Source organism: Candoia aspera, chromosome 7, assembly GCF_035149785.1.
Source record: "Candoia aspera isolate rCanAsp1 chromosome 7, rCanAsp1.hap2, whole genome shotgun sequence".
NCBI lineage: Eukaryota > Metazoa > Chordata > Lepidosauria > Squamata > Boidae > Candoia > Candoia aspera.
Genome location: NC_086159.1, coordinates 74,686,309 through 74,693,098, shown reverse-complemented (window position 1 = coordinate 74,693,098; position 6,790 = coordinate 74,686,309). Strand labels below are relative to the sequence as shown.

The window sequence follows — 6,790 nt, the reverse complement described above, 5'->3', positions numbered from 1 at the left end:
TTGTCCTTGGTGACTGGTAGTATCCCTTCATCGAGAAGGGTCTGATCTAAGACGAGCACAACAGAACTAGCTGTGGAAATATTTGAGCAAGGAAACTTTGAACTGAAGATCAGATCTCATAAACACTGTATATAGCAATGTACCACAACCTTGGCAACTTCCACAAGTGTGGACCTTATCTGGCAGGGTTCTCAACAATGGCCATGCTTGGCTGAGGAATTCTGGGAACTGAAATCCACACATCTGGAAAGCACACAGATTACGATTCACTTCTGAAGATTAAGCATGTGCTATCTTTCTCTGAACCCCTTTTTAGAACTCCCCAGATGCCCACCAACCATGTGACTGGATTTCAGCTGTCTAACTATAAAAACCAGAGCAATTTCTTAAAGTGGAAAACATAAAGACATTGCCATAATGGGTACAACCTATTTAAATAAGGGAGTAGAAAATACATGAATAAGAGAGTGGAAAAGCCCAACTTCCCTAAAATAAAGAAAAAAATATGTATCTCGGCATAACTCAGAAAGACGTTGTAGTTTTGCATCCTTAAGCCAATTCTGAAATCTTCTCCCACTCCAGAAATGTTAGCAGAGACCTATGCATGATATGGTTATAGATATTTGATCACAAATTTCCATGCTGATATATTTCCTTGTGCATTAAATGGTAAAACATTCTTCTTACCATTTGACAAAATGATAGTAGCCACAAAGTGAGAAACAACAATTTGGACATCTGCATTCCCATGAGGCTTCAACTCTAAAAGAAACTTGATCCAAGGCTTTTTCTTTTCCCTAAGATCCTGATAATTTCATTTACTTCTTTACGGAGATACTATTTTGCACTCTTAAAGAGGCCTCAAGGACAAGCACACATATTAATAATAAACCAATGGCAGGGGAAGAACAAAAGCGATAAATACTAAGAAGAGCTGTCAAACAAAGCCTTTAAATCAATCAACTAATTTAAAAGGGGAATAGAGATGTCACAGAAGCAGTCAAATGTCATTAAAAGCTCAAGAGGACAGGACAGATTTAACCTGGCATGTGAAACATGGGAACAATGACATAAGGAAAACAGAGATGCTGGTGGTATGATTACTGCTGAGAATGTAAATTCATTCCAGCCCACACTCAGCATATATTTGGGGCACATCTTTTTCAACATGCCAGGAACATCAAAGGTGGGGGGAAGGAATTTTTTCTCTGGTGTGGTTGAAATGGTTCCATGTAATGTTGGCAACAGTTCCTCAGAGGAGATATTCACACAGGATTAAGCAAAGATCAGATTGTTCTGCCCCTGTCGTGCTAATAACACTCAATATTTTTTGTCACAGGGAAGTACTCAAACAGGCAGTTGTTTGCCCTATGCAATAGCACATATAATGTGTTTCCAATCAGCTGCAAACAAAATGAGGGTGATGTTCTCAATTTCAGCCCCAAAGGAATGCATTTTAGTCCCATAACCGACACACAAGAAAGCACTTTGTGGAGAGAAGATAGATGGTATTCTATCACCGTTCTTGCAGTCAAGTGATCATTGGGTAGTGAAATTGCCCAACTACATGAAGGATTTTTTTCAGGAGCAGAGCAATGGAGCAATTGTCCAAAGTCCCCCACAGGAAGATTCTGCATTTGGAACGATCAGATGAATCCGTAATTTTTCAAGGCAATGAAACTCTTTGGTTACAGATAATGCCAATAATTATTATAACACAATGACAGTTTTCCATAGGGTGGCCGGGTTCCTCTGCAGGAAAAACAAGTGTCCTATGGTCCCCTCATAATTGCCAAAGTTATTATCGGCAAAGCTTTGGTAGATCACCATCCATGGAGTCCTTGGTGCTCTCTGAGCTTGGTTGTTTTCTTGCAGACATTTCATTGCCCGACTAGGCAACATCTTCAGTGCAAAGAGGGAGTGGGCCTTGCTCTCAGTTTATATACAGTAGCTTGCCCTGCAACACTCCCACCAACACAGGCAGGCCAAGCTACTGCATATAAACAGAGAACAAACCCCAGTCCCTTCTAGCACTGAAGATGTTGCCTAGTTGGGCAATAAAACACCTGCAAGAAGACAATCAAGCTCAGAGAGCACCAAGGACTCCACAGTTCAACCCTGAGCTACAATATTTGATTGAGATCACCATCCATTTCTTTAGATGCACCAAGCATTGGCCTATAAAATGAGTATTAAATAGCTATATGGCTGTTATGGGGCAGGAGAGAAACAGAGAGAGGAAGAAATGGTAAAAGAAGAGGTAGACAGATGAGAATTGCTTCTAGAGACTACAAATAAGGCAGTAGCTAGGTGTGATACAAGCATTGTTGCATCACATAGCTGTGGTGATAAGAAATTCTTGCTTCTCTTTAATATGTGGGAAATTATATTAAATCTCCTCATGAGTCCTAGCCCAACTGTTTTGCATGACAATATTCCTTGGAACAGAGAACATCTTAGAGACTTGAAATGTTCCTCCCCTGAGTTTTGGATTTTGCTATTTCTGAGTTGCACCCAAGTTATAGTTTTGTATAAATAATGGCCTGTGCAAGCAAAATGACATTTCCAAGATAGTGGGTAGATTATCTATGCATCATTGGAGATGGCTTAGCTTGTAGGTATAGGTGAAAAGAAGTGCATGCTTTACGTATAGTAGATTGTTCATGGGAATCAGTGTAACCCATTGATCTGTTTTTAACTTTACTGCAAGGGTATTATAGATTGAGAAGTCCTTGATTTAAATCCCTTAGTGGTGTATCTGTCAGAGGTGTTTGAACAGATGTAGCTGTATTGTAAGGGTTGATCATAATAATTCTGGTCTGTGACCGTAATAAAATATTGATTGATCTTGATTGAGGGTTGATCATAAACAGTGGATTTTGTAGTGTGTTCAGGATGCAGGTTGGTATTACACAAACATGTGTACAGTCTGTACACTTTCTATATAAGACAGAGCTTTTATGTCAATTCACAGTACTGTCTATTTTTAAAAAAGAAAAAAAATAGTGTTTGTTGAATTCACTCTGTATAAAACAGACCTATATAGAGGTTATGGGAGAAAGATAAGGAATGAAAGGAAGCCCACCAAAAAAAGTACTACCACACCAACCTAACACAATGTAAATTGGTTTAATCTTAAATGTAATGAAGTGTAATCCAATGAGGCTGAAGACTAGACAGTTGAGGTCCTAGACAAGAGAAAAAAAATACTCTTAGACCTCCTGGATCCTGGGATTAATTCAGAATAGAAGAACCAATGTCTGATGTTGTCAAAAAGGTATGTTCATCCCCAGTCACAATTTCAAGCTTCTGTTGGCCAACTCTATCTGGCGGAGGCCACAGTGCAGCATCTTCCTTTGTAATTTCACTGTCATCCATTATTCTATTTCATGATTCCCTCCATCACACTCTTATGTGCACAGGCTTCTTTTCTTATTACAACATCATTTTCATAATTGCTGTTTTTTGCATATCTCAGTTTATTGGTGGAATGGAACTCAAATCTAAGAAACCCATGGTCAAACTTGTGTCCAACGTAGTACTGCAAGTCGAAATCACTCACCATGACCAAACAGTGCCCACTGGGAAACCAGCATCCACAGCACCGTTTAGAAGATTAACATAGACTGGTCCAGACTCAGGTTAATGAAGAGATGGAAATGATTAAACCTATAATTGCTAGAGCCTCTTGTCAATAAGTCCAGATAATAAATATGCCATGGAGGAATCTCAGGTATAGACTGGTTTGGAGTACGGAGCCAGAATGTTCTAAGTCCGCCATTAAGATCTTGGCATACTGTGTATATGGTCAAAGCTATCCTGTTGCTCTGAAGGTACCTGTAGTCATCAAATAGAAGTAATTTGACTGAGTACAGGGTTGCAAAGGTTAGTGCCAAATGTGTGCTATGGGATCCTTGTAGTTCATCTTGCCATGGGGTTTCAACATCTACAGGGGCTAGGACAGTATTCTATCAAAGAGGGTCAATACATTGCAATTTTTCAGACAACGCTTTTTTCTGAAGAAACCAGTAGTTTCACTTCCAGTCAGATAGCCCAGTGTTTCTCAACTTTGGCATCTTTAAGATGTGTGGATATCAACTCCCAGAATTCCCCAGCCATCTGATTTCAGTGATAAGTAAAAGTAGATTGAAAAATAAAATAATTAAGCTGGGCAGGCAGAGTCACATGAATTATGCTGAAGATAAAACCATTGAGCTTAGACTACTGCTTTCAAAATGTATTTCTAATTCTTTGCTTCCATGCTTTTCATTCTTAGGACCCAGATTTCACAACACTCCATGAGAAACCACGTCTTCCATAAAACAAGTAAGGTTTATTTTGCACACGGTGCAAATTAGGACGGAAAGTGTAAAGTGGACTGAATTTTTTTTAAGAGCTCTAATTTTTCTGGCTATCAAACAACCCAATTATCCTGAAAGAGTCATCCAGTTTGTTCCACTGCAGGAAAGCATGGCAGGTGAACAGATCAGAAGATTAGCTTATTGTTGAATATGCAAATCTTGCTCTCTTGTATTTCCAACTGGCAAGCTGCAAATGTCAGAAAGAAATCAGAGATACGTTCTTAAAACACCACAGGATACAGAAACTAAAGTGAAACCCTATTTTCTACAGAGAAAGCTGTAGAAAAACGACTGTTTTTGCTTTCTGTGGGTGGGGTTGACTCGCGCAAGAAGACTTCCAAGTGTCTGTGTGGTTCATACACAACAGACCATGATTTCAATTTAAATTAATTACAAAACTTGCGATCATTTTTAGCTGAGATGAAAATTATTATCTCGTGATGTTAATAGACATTGACTTGCTAATTTATAATGTTTACAGAGAAAACTGGATCTAAATTTCCTAGCCAAATGCATTAGCTGATGTATAGACTGTGGGTATCACAAGTTTTTTTTCCCCTATGAAATTACTATTTCATTTTTGTCTTTGAACAATCAGTACCTGAAGTCTCTGAAGGAGCAGAAGGAAAATAGAAAACTTTTAATAAGCGGATGATGGATAATAAATCATTACAGAAATATGTTCTTCCTAATCAGATTTAAACTCTTGATATACACACACACACACACACACACACACACCTTGCAGCATATTCATAATACAGTTTGTACATCTACATCTTATTTATAGCTGAATGTGTTAATATCTTGGAATGACAATTTTGTGGCTATACTTTACACATTATCCTAAACTGTGGTTTGCATAAGCATGGCTTGCTGATTCAGCTGCTTGGCTGGGTTCACACACATAAGCCACCAATCATCATTTAATAGCTGGGTCCACATGGTAAAGCAAGGCAAAACCAAAGAAGCCATATTATAACCTAGCATTTGCACCAAGTCATTATCTGGGAATTATTTTGAGATGACTCATCCATGTTGGTCTATCAACAGTTACTTTCAAACAACTGGATTCACACAACTGAATAAAAGAGAATTGGCTATTTGTACATCAAACTAAGCATAAACACAACAGCCATGTTCACAGAACATGCCGTGCCAGTGCAAAGCATGTCATTCCAAATCTATAAACCCTATTTTTGTTTATTGTGATATGCAAATTCATTGCTTTAAGCCATGGTTTCCTGAATAAACAACAACATACTGAGCAAACAAACAAAATCACATTAAAGCTGAGCATGGTCTGTAAACCGGGTCAGTGGATCCCAGTCTAAAAGGCGGAAGAGATTAGGAAAGCATTCAGCATCAAGAAAATAAAACCTGGACTAATGGCAGATGAAATGGACTGTTAAACTGTACAAAATATGTAACCTAGCATAGTTTATTTCAGAACGTGTTTTCGTATCTGCAGACTCCAAACTGCAGAGGAGTCAGTAGGATCTATGCATGGACATTTTAGTGCTCATAAGTATCCTATACATCCAGGCATTTGGGATGTCTTCTTTTAATCACTGACCAGGATATTCTCAGCTTGCTCTGTGTTTCCAAAGCATTTCCAATTCTGCAGATGGTTCACACATCCTGCTAAGCCATAATTTGTTTAGCTTTGGTCTGCATAAACCACAGTTATCAGCATTTACACAACATGCTATCCCAGGAGAGCCCCCTTTCTAGATCTGGGGCAGTCTGTCCAACATGAAATGCTAAGATGAAGTCAGACTTGCAAGCCCAGGCAGAAGATGGCTTGTTTGATTTTGGCTTGGGCTGATAGTGAGATCCCTGGAGGCTGTGGGGTTTTGGATGGGGGAGAACAGACTTGGCACAACCTGGCAAGACCAAGAAACTGTGGGTGTTAAGCCCCCCCCCCCATCCAAGACTTCCCATCTTTAACTCTGCATGCGGGGCACCTCTCCAGTCAGAGTTGGGGCATTATTTGGGGGTCTTTCTAGGCTGACTCCTCCTCCTCCAAGAGCAGGTGGGCACCATGGTTAGAAGGACCTTTGCACAGATTCATCTTGTGCACCAACTGTGCCCCTTCCTGGCCTGGAGGTCTTGCTCATGCCTTAGTCACCTGCCATCTGGATTACTGTAGTGCACTCTACATGGGCTGCCCTTGGACAGCATTGGGAAGCTGCAGCTGGTCCGGAATGCAGCAGGGCTGACAGTTTTTGTCATTTCTCATTTTATGTCCACATAACACCAGTGCTCTCCAAATATCCTGGCTCCCAGCAGGCTCCCGGGTACAATTCAAGGTGCCGGTTGTCATTTATAAAGCCTTAGATGGCATAGGGCTAGGCTATTTGTGGGACTGCTTGTCTCCCATTGTCTCTGCTCGCCCCACCAGATCTAGCAAGGAGGACATGCTCCAG

General features: G+C 40.1%; 1 pseudogene; it reads right to left on the bottom strand.

The window, feature by feature from the left end:
• Positions 1-2,046: 2,046 nt before the first annotated feature.
• On the bottom strand, positions 2,047-3,565 carry LOC134501522 (protein mago nashi homolog; annotated as a pseudogene).
• Positions 3,566-6,790: the final 3,225 nt, after the last annotated feature.